The sequence below is a fragment of the Myotis lucifugus genome, unplaced genomic scaffold, assembly GCF_000147115.1.
Source record: "Myotis lucifugus unplaced genomic scaffold, Myoluc2.0 scaffold_919, whole genome shotgun sequence".
Lineage (NCBI taxonomy): Eukaryota > Metazoa > Chordata > Mammalia > Chiroptera > Vespertilionidae > Myotis > Myotis lucifugus.
The window spans coordinates 78,021-93,624 of NW_005871967.1; positions in this window are offsets into that span (position 1 = coordinate 78,021).

Here is a 15,604-nt window from a genome sequence, read left to right on the forward strand (position 1 = left end):
CTGCCCCATGCCTCTATGTGCCAATGTATGAAAACACATGACCATACTGGCCTTATGAGACTAGCCCAGTCCCCGGAGCCTGTCCCTGTGGAAGAGATGGGGCTACCAGGGCACCAAGAGCGTCCTGCAGCGTGGCCCTGACATCCTGGCACTGGAGGCCTGGGTGGCCAGCTCCAGCATGCGCCACGTAGGAAAGGGACAATGAACTCCCATCCTGCTCAGCTACTTTATTTAGATTTCCTATTGCATGCAGCTACATTTAGTGCCTAATTAATAAAATAGTCTATCCAAAGTCAAAGTCCTCAAATCCCACCTCCTTCACATGTTCTCCCCACGACTCTGTGTCAGGGGGCCCTTGTGTGCCTCTCCTTCATTTGGGTTCTTCATCACTCCTTTTGTACTCACCTCGAATTTGCAACGTAAACATTGCTAACTTTTCCTCTATGACTCATACTGACTTCTGTAGCAGGACTGAAACCTGGAGGTCCTTTGCCCATGGGGTCAATAAAGAGCCCGCTGTGCTAGAGATCATGGTTTCCTGCACAAGGATGTAAAGCAGGGATTTTTTAAGGCATTATTTTCTCTAACAAAAGTTGCCATGGTCTGAAAAACAGGCAAATGAAAGGAACTAAATGGTTCTGAGGTAGTAGGCGTCTCAGACCGCATACCTAGGCACGAAGCCATTTGCTAAACTAAACAGTGGCTGCACCTGCCCCGTCTCCCGAGCAGAGGCCTGCTGTCTTTCTCCACAGTGAAGCAGAGAAGGTTCCTTTTGGAACAGTGGACTAAATGCATCTTGACTGGTGTCTAGGTGGGCTCCTGTGTCCTCGGCCATAGGAGTTTCTATCAGAGCCAGCTTTGAAGACGCATTTGGGGAAATGTATAGAGTTTTTGCCTGTCGTCTTTTACTTCCATGAGGTCAGCCTCCAGACTCTGTGGGCAAGGAGTCCAGAGCCTGATGCACTAGGATGACAGACTCAGTGACCCAGAGTGGACGCCATGCTCCCGACACTGCGACAGTTACCCCCTTGTAAACAAGGACCCACTGTTTCCCTGTCGGGAGCAGTGGAGGGAGAATCACAGAGCTGTCAGGGAGCTCAAGAACTCAGCAGACCCCCCTCCACCTGCACTTGCCAGGTGATACTCACAGCCCCTGGACACTGGAGAAGCTGTAACACACTTTCCGAGTGTTGCCGGAAACCTGGCACCTCTAATTTCTGATTCCAAACATTTCCTAACACAGGGCATTCCTGCCCTCCATGTCCAAGGCAATCTCCACCCTCCCCTCTCCCTGATACCTTCCGACATGTGGATTTGACCAGGGCAGGCGAGGCTACCATAATGGATAGACCCACAAATGGATATTGGCTCAAACACAGTAAAAAAAAGTTTGTTTCTCATTTATCTAATTACCGTGTGGTAGCTCGGCTCCATGTGGTGACTCGGACACAAGGCTCCTTTGATATTGTGGCTCATCATTTTCACCAGTGGCTCCCGAGTCTTCCCTCAGGGAGGGGGTCGGAGGTCACTGTCCACATCACTCGGAAGGAGAAAACACCTGGAAGACAGTGCGAGTGGGAGACTTAACAGGCCATGCCTGGGAAGAACCTGTCTCGTTTGCACTCGTTCACACGGCCACATCCACGTGGAAAGGAGCTTGAGACATATAGCTGGCTGCCTCCAGGATAAAATGGAAATGGATTTTGGTGAAAAACCAACAATTTCTGTCACCTTCTGTTTTCCCATGGCATTGAAACATCCACTCATTAATTCAAGAAATGTTTACAGAATGACTTCCTTTTATTGCTTATAATCTAGTTGGGGAGAGACACAGTAATTACACAGTCACAACAAGATGCAATTATAACCTGAGACGACTGCCTGAAGGAAAAGTACAGAGTCCTGCGAGGGTGTGGCTGGTGCCCGACTCAGAGCAGGACCCGGCGAGGGTTCTCCCAGGAAAGGGCACAGCAGCTGTCGTCTGAGCAGTGAGCGCACCTTGAGGATCAGACCCTGTCATGTGTCTTGAAACAGCTAGCTCTTTCTTTCTTCTTTTGGTAGAATTATATCTGTGGTTTGCAATGACGGAGGAATGACCTGGACACATATTCATACCTCCCGGTGCATGGACCCCACAAGAGGGTTTGGTAACAAGTACCAGTATGCGCATAGCTGGTGCCTCATGCTTCAACCAACCACCAGCACCCAGCACCTGAGTTTCAGGCTCTTCTGGAAGCAGAGTTGGAAAGATCTGGAAGGAAAGAAGGGAGGAAGGGAGGAAGGATCGAAAACTGTCATAAGCAGTAGGACCACATTTTATGGAAAATTGGAGTCATTTGGAACACAAAGAATCTCTAGTCTTCCTCCCCATGCCTCCTCTCTCAATTTCCATTTCTGCTCCATATCTTGCTAATATTTGATAGTCTCCCCTCTCTGAAACAAAACCTAATTTCAAATTCCTGGCTGCAACAAAATTGCTATGTTTCAGAAAATCTGCAAATGATGTATCATGCATGCTTGTCAAAAAAAGCTTTTTAAAACGTGTTTAAAATCGAGCCAGGCAAGCAGAGTACGGCGGCTGTAACTGGAAGGCCTTCCCTGGAATGCCGTGCTCGGTGAAGAGGAGCTCCGGTGGCACAGGTGAAGCAGACGAGGGCCTTGGAGCAGTGACTCCATCCTGCCTGTCCCCAGGCCCCATTCCGCTCACAGGAAACAAAGAGGCCTCGTGGGAACATGCCCAGGACAAGCCGCTTCATGCACAGCTGGGGTGGCACTAGGAGCTGAGATACAGTGTGAGCTATAAAGGAAATAATTCAATTGTCGTCTCTCCAGTCCTGTAATTAGAAAGGAAAAAGCACAGCAATGTCCCGGCCCCAAGAACTCAAGCTGGCGGGAGGGACTGCTGGTCCCAGAGCCAGTGCAAGCACCAGGGCCCGGCGCCGACACAGCCAACAGCACGGCTCGACCTTTTTGCATTCCAGTGTCCAAAACCCTGCGCAGGGACCACGCTCCACCCGCAGGAAAGGGGCTCCTGTTCACCTCCCCCTTGTCCAGAGGGTGGGATGGAGGCCATGGCTCAGCTGAGCTCTTAGCCACTGCACTGTGCTCATCAAATACGCTGCATGTGTCTTACCAAACAACATGAGAGAAAAAGAAACAGTCATCTTATGAAATAAAATATATTACAAGGTCGCAAATATCATAACAATATAGCAGTACTACCATAACTGATCTGCAAGACAACAGAGAAAATCCAGAAATATTCTTAGTCCTATGGAATGAATATATCACAACTTCCCATTAGATAAAGCAAGCTCCTCCAAACAACAGGAGAGGCTTATGCTGATCTGACGGGTAGGCGTGACCTTTATAGATATTAGCAACGTTCGGGGATAGAGGACAAATAGATACAAAACTTAAATGTTGTCTCAGAATCAACAGGCTATTTACTCAAACTCATTTTATAGCAGAATGATACTGTGTGAATCATGTCTTTTATAGGTCGGCAGGGATGGGCATACCGAGGTTAAGAGGCTGAATCTGGCTTACCAGAGTGTCGGCCTAAATTCTAGAATGTTCAGTGCGTAAGCGTATCGCCTGTGAGGGCTGCCTTAACACAGAACCACAGACTGGGGCCTAGACAACAAGAAGGTATTGTCTCCAGGTTCCCAGGTCAAGGGGTGGGCAAGGCTGTCTCCTCCTGAGCTCCGAGGAGTGTCTGCGCCGGCCTGGTCCTTGGCGTGAAGACGGCCCACATCGCCTCCCTCTGTGTGTCTCTGCTCACATTTCTCTTTTATCAGGACGCCAGTCATATTGGGCTGGGTCCTCCCTAATGACCTTATTTTAGCTTAATTACCTCTGTGACGATTTATCTCAAACAAGGTCACATTCCGAGGTACTGAGGGCTGGGAGTCCACGTATCTTTGCTTTGGAGAGACACGGTCAGCCCACAGCCCTGAATGCTGAGTTTCTCTATCATCACGCACAGTAGCCAGACCCTTCAGAGTGTCCCGCTGGCCTCACGGACGTTTCCTCCAGCAGGCCCCGTCCGCTGACCTGGGATGTCTCATTTGCTGAGAATTAGTGGAGGTGCATTTGAAGCCCGAGCACAGCGCTCTTTTGAATGGCGTTAAGACACTCTCTTGACCTGGCCGGGTGGCTCAGTTGGTTGGGATTGTCCTGTGCACCAAAAGGTTGCCGGTTCGATTCCAGGTCAGGGCACATGCCCGGTGGCAGGCTTGATCCCTAGTGTGCAGGAGGCAGCCAATCAATGATTCTCTCTCATCATTGATGTTTCTGTCCCTTCTCTTCCTTGCTCTCTGAAATCAATAAAAATATATTTGCACAAAGACAAACCTATCAAGATGATCAAAACACTGCTCTTGGGCCTTTTCCAATATTTCTGCAGTTGTTTCAAAACTTCCACAGCATGAAGCAAGCCCAGCTGTCAAACCTACAGCACACTCCTCCCCAGCATGGGAGCCACAAGGGGATCACACATTTTAATTGCAAGGCGGAAGGAGGTGGGCTGGGGAGCAGAGGCTGGGCATGGCGAGAATCGGTGGAATGTGGAGGGAGGAACATCTCTGTCCACCATCCCAAGACACACCCCCAACCCAACAACACAACCCTCACACTATTCGGCGGGTCACCAATGGGGCCTCGCAGAGGTTCCGTGCAAACGCATTGCTGGATCATCGCTTTTAGAGAAAACCACTTGGAAATGGCTGATCTCACTAAGATTCACAAAGTGGGTTCCTCCCCCTTCAGGTGAGACCCTCACTAACTGATGTGGGCTCCTAAGGCTCACCTGTCACCATCACATCCAATCAGGAAGCGCAGAGGGATCCTCCAAATCGCTCAGAATGTCCTCCCCTTGCCTCACATCTGACATCTTTCCTCTCTTCTGCTCAGTAGCGTCTATAAGCCCTCAGCCTCCTCGTGCGTGTGGGAGGTCAGGGGCAATGCCTGCTGTGGGCCTCCCCAAAGGCTGAGTGAGGTTGTGTGGCATTTGTAGATGGAGTGGATCCCACGCATGCACATGCGCAGGCACACGCACACACACATGCACGCGCACACACGCACACACACACACGCACGCACGCACGCACACGTGCACACACAGGCATTCTGAGTCTCCAGTGGAAAGGCCCTTAGATTTGTGGTCTTGGTGGCCTTTGCATCACTCTTACTTCCTAGGATAATATAAAGAGGTAATTAGTATGTCTTAGAAGAGCTCTATATATTAGGGCAACCTGACAACTGTAGAAAATGACAAAATGATTCCTGCCCCCAGCATAAGTTGAAGACATGATGACGCCTGGCAAGGACCTGGTGTGCTTGAGCGACTTACTATTCTGCACTGTCTGACACAAGCCATCAGGCAGTGGTGTCCACACAAAATTCTTCCTATCGTCTTAATTGTGGCCACTCACCCTTCTTGATCTGTTTACTCTGCTGCGAGAACATAAAATATCACAATACACTACAGACAAGGTTAGTTAGAAGAATATGCATTTACTGTGAAACAGAGTTACCTGCCCAAGAAAAAACCATGAAGCGAAGGATTTGAAGTAGAGGCCTCCTTTCCAAATAAGGTCTATTTCTGCACTTTCGCTTGCTTTGTCTTCCCCTCAGGAACCAAAGATTCCTTGCTCTTTCCAGTCCAGGTAGAACTCAAATCCTGTCTAATCCTGCCCATAGTCAAAGTTCCCTTCTCTGAATTCCTATAACTCAATGGGCTCCTATTCTGCCAACTTGTCCTGCTGTTTCTCATCATAGACTCATTTCCTTGCTCCCAAACTGAATTGTGAATTCCTGGAGGGCATGGCACTATTTTCTATGTCCTTGTTTCTTTACCCCCATCACACAGATATTTTGCCAAAATCAAGAGACCTGATCGTGAGCTCGTGGCAGAGATCCGTGGCTTTTCATCAACATGTGCTTTCTCCTCTCAGACCCACAGGGAAGCTGCGCTCCGTCCCCGCTGCAGGGAGCCAGGCCTGGGATGGACGGGCAGCTCCCAGGCTGGTTCCGTTTGACTTCTGGGGTTTCCTTCCATGCCCCTTCCTCCTTCCTCTGGTGAGAAGGGTCCTTAGCGATTGGTGAAAACCAAGATGGAAGGAGCTGAGGTCCTGACATGCTCTTGTTGAGGAAGCTGCCCAGGGACCAGGAGCGTCGCTTGGAGCAGCCGCGTCGCGTACTTGTGGGTCTACTTGTTACAGCAGCTAGTCCTCCATTGCCTTTGGTAATTCCAGCAGAGAGAGCTGGAGCTGGGTTTAACCAGTTAACTGCCACAATATTTTGAATTTAATTAAAAAAGGTCCTCCACTTGCGTCTATAGATGCTTATGGCGTACAAATGGTTAATACTTCGCTCTGCACAATGACTAAGCTATGTGATTTCAGGCGAGTTACTTAACTTCTCTGAGCATCAACTTTCTCATGTGTAAAATGTAGGCGATTACAGCAACTACCTTAGTCAGTGTGTTGTGAGAACTAAGTAATTCAAGCATCATTAACACAGCGCCTGGCATCTGCCAGCACTCAGTGGGCATCAGCTCAGGACTGCTTGGGTGGGTGCTTAGGATTAGTTCTTGACAAGCAAAAGCTGTATTCCAACAAAGTCCAGAAAAACGGCATTGAAATAATTTATTTTTATGTCTAACTACAACAATCGTAGCAGAAACCCCTTGAAGATGAGAAATATGCGTACGGGTGGGTAGCAGTCAGCAGGGGACGGAGGGGGAGACAGGCTGGAGGACACTGAAGAACAGCATTTGACAGTGTCCCTTGAACTCTTAGCACTCAGCCCCTGGCAGGATCTCAGATCTGTTTGGAGCAGGACTCCACTGGGCCAGGCTGTATGTAAACAGATGATTAAGGACAATTAGGCTGCTATTTAGGTCAAAGGCCCTCTCCTTCCCAGGCGGGGCTGGTCAGGCTGAGGAGTTAGTCTGACCTCCCCTTGGGCACCCATGACTAAAGGACACACTGGTCACCAGAGCGGGACTGGGTACAGCTGACATCTGCTTGGTTTGGTAAAGTCAGATTTAGGTGAAGGAATAAAACAGTCACTATCGCTACTGTGGGCCCGCACCCTCCTGAGTTCTCCACACACAGCGGTTCTCACGCAGCTACAATAAGCAAGACTAATACAGCAAAATTGGTCAGGCATACATTTTGCCATCTCCTTTTGGGCAATTTTAGGTTTCTTGCGTTAATATATTTACTCTTATTTAGATACCATTCTGTCTTTATGTTCAAAGTTTGAACTTGTAAGTTATCATCATCTCCTTAATCTATTCATTTTCAGAAGATTTTATCATTTTTTTAAGATGGGGGTTGAGGGAATGGAAATCTACAGTAATTTTTCTTAAGATGAAGGTTATGTATCTAAATAAAAGTTAAACTAATTGAAAGTCATGATATCCTCTGCTACAGTTTTCTGTCAAGAAGCTCACAGAGACTTGGCATTGTGGGGTTTGTTTGTTTTTTACGTAAGAAAAAAAAAACAAAATCGATTTTTTTTAAAGGTCAACCTTTTAAGTTTATCACCCAAATCTGGAAGCCAGGCAGGAGTAGATATTTAAAACTGACCAAATAAATTTGGGTGTTTATAGCAGCATTGCTTGTACTTACAAAAGCAAATAAAACCAAAAAATATAAAAAACAAAATGCAAACAAAAATCCACACCTAAAGTCCATGAATATGAAAATGGTTGGATAAGTGACACATACACAAATAGTATGATTCTATATTTGTGAAAAAAATAGAACCAAGTGCGGAGAAATAAACACAGACCCTCATGCTGACTGCTCTGGGCAGGGGTCACTGGGGCTGTGAGTGCAGTGGGCCAGCTTTTCTGTGGGTCCCTGGACTGTTTGACAGGTATAATAGGAAGGTATTACTGTTGCGATTTTAAATAATTTATAAGTTTTAATAAATCTTTAAATAAATATGGAAGGCATTCTTGAGATATGGGAGGATAGGAGTATCCACAAAAGCAGGTAATTTCACACTTCCAGGATTTTACAAAGCTTTTGTACTATAACTTGTGTCTCACATCTCTGAATCTACAAATAAACCCTGTGTAACGGACATCCTATCAGAAATATGCAACACTATAGTGTCACGAAAGCAATACAGACGTTCATTTGAAAAGAAATGTGAAACAGTAAGTTTGAAAATAAAGAAAGAAGGAAAGAAAGGAAAAGAGAAAGGAAGAAAGGAAGAAAGAGAGGAAGGCAAAGGCAAGGCGGAAGGGAGGGAGGGACAGACAGATATGATGGAGGAGGATACTAGTAGCTTGACTGCCGTTTTCCCTGCTGGGACCTCCCACATCAGGGTCCGAAGGAGAGGAGAAGTGGGTGAAGTGGTGCCCATTTCCCAGCATCCACAGAGGCAGAGTGTGGAGGAGGGTGATGATGGGAGAGGAAATGGAGGATGGAACTAGAATGGCCTTGGCCCTGCACTTGGGCTGTTCCTTCTTCCACCTCCATCAGACGTGGCCACACCATCAGCTACATGGAAAGGTCCACCAGGGCCCAGGCGCCCGGTGAGCTCGTGCAGGACTACAGATGTCTCACTGACGACGATCCTCATTGCTCCAAATGATGAGCAACAAGCAATTGGAACTGGGCACTGAAACCAGATTCCCTCCCGCCCTGCAGTGAGGGGCAGCTTCCAGGGACCAAGGATGGCGGGGATGGCGAGGACCGGAGGGAGCCCAAGAGGAGGGAGGCTGGCCTGCTCTTCCACATGGTCTGAGATGCAGACCAGAACAGAAAGTATGAGTGGTTTAAATTGGGGGCTGGTCTTCAGGAAGCCAGGCACTTCAGAAAGAAAACGACATGGCTAAAGTCAGAGAGCACAAGTCCACCCCTGGACTTGGGGTTGTCTGAGGGGGAAGCGCATCTTAAGAGCAGTCCAGGGGGACACAGGACGGGAGAATGCGGGTGAACTTCCACCTCGGCACAGGAGGGAGCTGTGTGAGCTGAGGACAGGAGGGCTTTCAGAACCGGCTGGCAAGAGACCATGCCCCATGGACTTTTAGATTTCCTCTCCAAATCCTATGTATTTGTCCGGGGCCAAATCCAACCTTTTGTTTTCAAACAATGCTCTATTCTAACACGCTTCTGAGGAGCACCCTGCCTCCTGGCTGGCCCTGAAACCTCACAGGAATGATTCCAAACGCCCTCCCAGAGCCACAGAGCCAGGACCTGGCCCATCAATACCCTGGCTTCTCTGACTACAAGCATCCGGCCAGCCTGCAGCGATGACCAGCTCCTCCTCCGGGCTCTCCGCAGTGAAGCCCTCGAGGGCGAGGGAAGGAGGGCGCCATCGTGACTCCCGAATCACAATCCGGTGCCTCTCTCTCCTGTTCTGCAGGTTTGCATCTGGATGGGTCATTCTTACAGATGATAAAATACCCAGTGAAGACGGGGACCTAATAAAACATGATGATATCAAAATATGACCATTTTTCCTGTGGAAACTAAGATTCTATATCTAAATTCTAATGGATTGGAGAATAAAAGTTCATCCGAGAGGTGACTCTGAAGCAGGAGAAAGTGTAGGCAAATAGGAAACGGAGATGCAAACCCAAAATGAACAGGCGTGACGCTCAGTCACTTGCTATAAGTCAGGGATGGGGAACCTTTCTTCTGCCAAGGGCCATTGGATATTTATAACATCATTCACGGGCCATACAAAATTATCAGCTTAAAAATCAGCCTGCTATAGTTGGTCAAACATTAAATCAAATCACCCCTAATGCCTTGGCAGGGCCAGACCAAATGGTTTTGCAGGCATTATATGGCCCAGGGTAGGACACTGCCCACCCCTGCTATAAGCACATCCTCCTCTATACCCTTCTTACCAGGTCCCACCTAAAGTTCTTATTAATTTTTCTTAATATCAAAAAACTATTTTTAATTAATGTCCTTAATTTTACCAAGCAGGAAGGCAAAGAAATTTAAAGAACTACTTTAAATTAAATTATTTTAAATAAAAACATAAAATACATGAATATGAAAATATTTTTAAAATATTTAACAATGTGTAAAACACAGATTATAAATAGTTTTAGCACAATTAGAAGAACTCTGAGAATTCACTTACTTTTTCTGCAAAAGCAGGTGACCTGTCTAACGTCTCTTAGCTAGTTAGTGGAGTAGATATGAAGAAAAGCCTAGCCTCCAAATTTTCAAATTAATATTTCTTCTACTTAGGTGTGTGGTCTTTGGGGAAATTCTTAAACCTTTTCCTGTCTCAATTTCCTCAAGTGAGCTTCATGATGAAATCTAACTCATAGGTCCATTGTGAAAATGAAGTAAATTATATTCAAAGTACACAGAAAAACACCTGGTATGTGGTAAGCACCTTGTACTAGTAACTATCAGCTATTATTATTTACTACCTTGCCTTTCAATTAATATACAGCGTAGAACAGCTTTTTAAGTTAATATTTTGAGTATTTAGCTACTGGAAATATAGTGTAAAGAAGTAGTAAATCTTGGATAGGAATCAGAATGGTTTTCTTGTTTCTTTTCTTTCCTGCTCCCAGAAGTTATTTTGCAGACTACTTCTGTCTTCAAGCCCACGTGACTTCTTAGATAATCAAAGCTGCTGTTGGTAATGAAGTAAACAAAGGCACACGGGAGAGGGACTTGCTTTCTGTCTCCGTCCCTAATTAGGCCCTGAGCCCGGTCCTGCCGGTCCGGCCATGTTGACTGTCACAGCACACTGATCAGGAATGGACTGGGTGGCACATTTAACTGGGAAAATACATGCCCATCACTCCTGTGTCTCTCTCTATGTCTGCCCAGCCCACCCACCAGAATTAACTGCTCCCGAGCGACCGTCCATGCCACTTGCTGGAACTTCATTTTGTCGCTAGTTCCATGCAGCTTGTGCATTGTTCTCCCTACGCTGGGGGCACCTGGAAAGCAGGTCTGTCTCACACTCCTGCTTCCAGAAGCCAGACCACCTCACAGTGACGGGTGCACACTCAGTGTCTACTGAACCGAACTCACAGAACTCACCCAGAACTAAAGGAGAACAGAGCTTCTTTTAGAGATACTATTATCTATGGAGCGTGCACCATGGACTCAGAACAACTATGTAAAATGCTGTCATGATCGTCATTTTATAGGTGAGAAACACTGAGGCTCAGAGAGGTTCCACTGTCCGGGGCAGAAACCAATTCTCTCTGTGCTGCTCCTTGGTGAGAACAAGTGAGAACTGAACATTCCTTATTCTTATCACTAATCCCCTCTAATCCCTCCTGAAACCGGTTCCGATTTCAGGAAGGCACCTTCGGAGGACCTGATGTGACCCTAGTGTCTCCCGTGAACACTGACATCCAGATGCCAGGTGCCGCCCCCTGGACCGTGGTGGGACCCGACCCACGCGCCTTGGCGAGCTCTCATGCACAGACCCCGGGGCAGGTCTGGCTTGCTGCTGCTGCTGCCTGCTCCTCCGTGGGCTCGGATATGCTGTGCAGGCTGTCACAACACGGCCGTCCGGTAGAACCTGTCTGCATGTGCTCATGGGACTGGCCTCCAACTCCTTCCCTCCACTGCCAATGAGCCAACTCCACTGGCCTTTGTGAGTTTCAGGCACCACATCTGAGACGAGCCTGTTAAATTCCACTGTGACCTTTCAAAGGCTGTAACTTGAAGTGTACTGAGTCCTTTAAATATATTGCTTCCACCGGATTTTTCAATCATACCATTTTTTAGTAATTATTCTTTTCCAATTTCTTAGACATCTTATAACCTTTTGCTTGAATATCCTTTGCAAACCCTCTGCAGTACCTGGCTTATGCAGTTTTCTGACACTCAGAAGAATGGTGCCCACTGGAGTTACGCGTGAGCCAGCAAAGCCAAGGAACTCACAGCATATTAATAAACCACCACGGAGAGAGCATAGTCATGGACTGAATGTTCTAAAAACAACTTAGTCCCCTAATCTGATGCTACTAATCAGGACACCCAACAGCAACTTTATTCTTTCTCTCAGTGCTATGGTTACCCATGCAAAACAAATGAATGTTGAGGAATGCTGAAGTTAAAAAGAGCCTTTTTAACAAGCAAAGCCTAAAGCACTTTCTATTTTCAGTTCAGTCCATGTGAAATTAAGACAATCATGCCAAGAGAGCCATAGAAGCCATGCGGGGACATGGAAGGTGACAGCCTTCACACCTGGCCGAGGACCCCGTCCAGCACCCCCAAACCAGAGGCAGGGCCGGAGCCAAGTGCCTCAGCACCCAGACGCCCTTCCCAAGAGCCCGTCCGAGGTGCCAGGAATCCCACTCACCGCGAGCAGCCCCCATTCCCGCTCCCGTTCTCAGGGGGCTTGCTCAGCTCCCTTTCCTGGGAGAGTACGTCCTCACGGCAATGAAGCCGTGTTCTGTGACCGAGCCAAACCCATCTGGTGCTGGTCATTGCTCATCTAACGTAACTCTCTAAAGATAAACCAGGAAGCTCTTTCTTCCCCAGGTTCCTACAGACTTAACCATCACGGTTCACTAAGTCCTGGAAATGTGAGGATGGGCTGCACGGCCAAACAGCTCAGGACAAGGAAGCAAGTCAGGCCTTCGGTTCTAGTCACCCGCCTTCCCCCGTTTCTCGGTGAGATCGCTCCAGGGATAACTGTCTTCGTCAGTAAAGATGGAAGGTGTGTGGGGACATGCAGTTGGTCGCAGCACAAACAAGACGGTGCCAAGAAAGCATCCACCAGGCCCGCCGCCCGTCCACACAACGGGAGGCCCGGCCTGCGGAGTCGTGCAGACACGGCGCAGCTGCTTTGGCTCGGTGAGGACTTCCAGTGCCTAAGATTTCAAAGGACCATCCACTGGACTGCCTGCAGCTGGGCCGTGTGTGTGCGCATGTTTGTGTGACTCCATGTAATTCCGAGAGCTACACAAGCTTTTGCTGAGAGAGTTTAAATTGTACCATCACGCACATGTGGCCCTAGCCCTCCCCCAGCCTCGTGGGACTGCTCTTTGATGGCGCACCCGGCTGAGCCCTCTGTCTATGTCTACCGCACCCCAGTCTCCCAGTGCGAGGCCCTCACTTCATTTCATTTTTATGTTTAATTTTTATTTAATTTTTAGATACAAAGATATCATTGCCTTAATTTAATCCTATTCAGATGTGCCTACTTGTCCTCTTTATCCTAAGGTGCCCATCCTCAGCACATCTGGACATATTTCAGCACATTCTTGATATGTGGGAGCACTGAGGCTCCCAGTGCTACTTGTCATGTGACTACTTAAATGGATAATTGGTTTTAAATAGGTGGCCACATTTTTTTTCAGCATTGAGTTGGCTCCTCTTAAAACGTCCAGGCAGTATCTGGTGACCATGACAAGGAGCAAAGAGCCCTGTCTGAGGCGCTGTCGCATGAGAACGGCTCGTTAACACAGACCGTGGGCAGTGCCTCCTTGCCCTCACTGTCCCGGAGCTGACCTGCCCAGCAGGTGCCACCGCCCACTCAGACAGGGAGCTCCCAATAGTTTTCCAGCAGAAACTATGTCACAATCATCAAGCGAGGTTTGGAGCCAAGTGGCCCGAATGCCATTCTAAGTCTGTAAAACAGGCAGGGATACACCAGGGCTGGCCCTGCCCAACCAGGCAGCCTGCACAGGAGGGAGTGTGCAGAGTCCTCAAGGCAACGAGAAGCCCCGGGGAGAGAGGGAAGGTGAGGACCCGAGTGGATTCTCCCTCCTCCTGTCAGTCAGGTCACAGGCTGCCACGTTCTGCACAACGCCCCGCCCCAGCCACGCCCACACAGTGGCAATTCGCATGCTATTCTTTAGCAGTTTTAACTGATTGACTACCTTAGAGTTAGACACGAGGAACCATTTCATAGCCCAGTTTCTTAAAAATAGATACGTGCAACAATGTGAAATTATTCGGCTTCTGAAAAGCAGGATGAAAACACCCCGTGTGAGTGGAGGCTTGTTCTGTCCCTTGTTTACTCTGTCGCTATGACAAACTCTTGCCATTAGCCATTTCAGGGGCTTTAATTCCCTGTGCAAAGCTAACCAGCCAAGTACATTACCATAGTTTCTTAATTTATGGGCCTATTTTGTCAACATATTACTATTTTTGAAATCAGGTAGTCACTGCATAATTAAGTGAAAAGCAACTTGCCAGCCCCTAGTAGCATAAATTGTGCTTTGTGCAAACTGCCTGAACATGTGCAGTGACCTGTGTATAAGGTACCTGTCATGTCACTGAGATACTTGCAATAATTGCAGTACCACCTGTGGTTGACTTTCAACCAAAATCATTTGAAATATGAACAATTGCTGAGATCCAGCAGGGAAATGAGAAGCTATCAAGTGCAGAAGGTCGTCATCTGCCAGACCGTTTGGGAACAGGCAGCGGACACCACAGTCACTAAGAGAGCCCGGAATTCCCAGCGCATGGCGAGCCCGGCACGACTCGACCCGCTTCGGTGCTGGGGAGAACCATCGCAGGCGCTGGTCGATCCCAGCAACTTACCACTGCTGTTCCAGAGCAACAACCAGATTCCAGAAATGTTTAAGTCAGTTACACAATACCAACCAACCAACAAGTGTAACCAAATAGGAAAAGCAGGTAAAAACATGCGTCTTCAAGTACCCACAGTGACGTCCTAAGGGTGCTGAGAATTTCAAGACTCTGATCACAATTTATAATAAGTATAGAGTCAGCTTTATAGGTGTTTTAAAATTCATGGTACATCTTAAAGTCCCACGGAAAGGAATAGGAGACTGGACCAAGAGAATTCATTCACAACACCAAGGTCGATGGTGATGAAGGACAAGATAATAATCTCCTACTTTGACGTTGAAGTTGAGTTGGAATGGATGAAAATCTATTTGGGGCCATTAATGATCATATATTTCTTCTACCTCATCTCTCGAAATCCATCTCAGCTGAGCTAACTGAACTCCAAAGCTAGTCAGGACTCTCCTGGATGCGCATGACGCCCCGTGGTGTGGTGAGCAAGAGGGACCCTCGGCTCCACCCTCCCGCTGTCACCCTCTCTAACGGATTAGCCAGCAGCTCTAGGCACAGGTTTCATTTCAATAGGACTTTGTTGAGGAGATGCACTTCCCGACCACACCTGCAGCCCCTGCTCGGAGGAGGGTGGCTGACAGTTTCCCTGTGCTGGGAGCAGTCAGCGTGGGTCTATGTCCACGGCCCTTCCACTCCAGCATCTTTCCAGACAAAAGCTTCCCTGGTTGGGTAACAGATTACATGACCACCTTATTCATACATGACATGCTAAGGAGACAAGAACATTTAAAAATCAATGTCAATCAAATTCCTTACATGTGGAGTCCACCAACTTTCCAGGGGAAATCTTAAGCTACAAACCTTGCACATCAGCATTACTTTCAAAGCAAAGAACATCAATACAAGCACTGGGTCCCCCACACCCGTGGAGTGTGTGGTGTGGGCTGTGCCTTCAGTGTGTCAATGGCACTGAACTCGCAGACAGGAGATTTCCACGAGTCATCTCCAGAGGCTCCTCCTCGTTAAGCTGCAATGCACAGCCTGGCCAGGTGAGCACAGACCAGGAATGCGCAGCCCCAGAAGGCGGA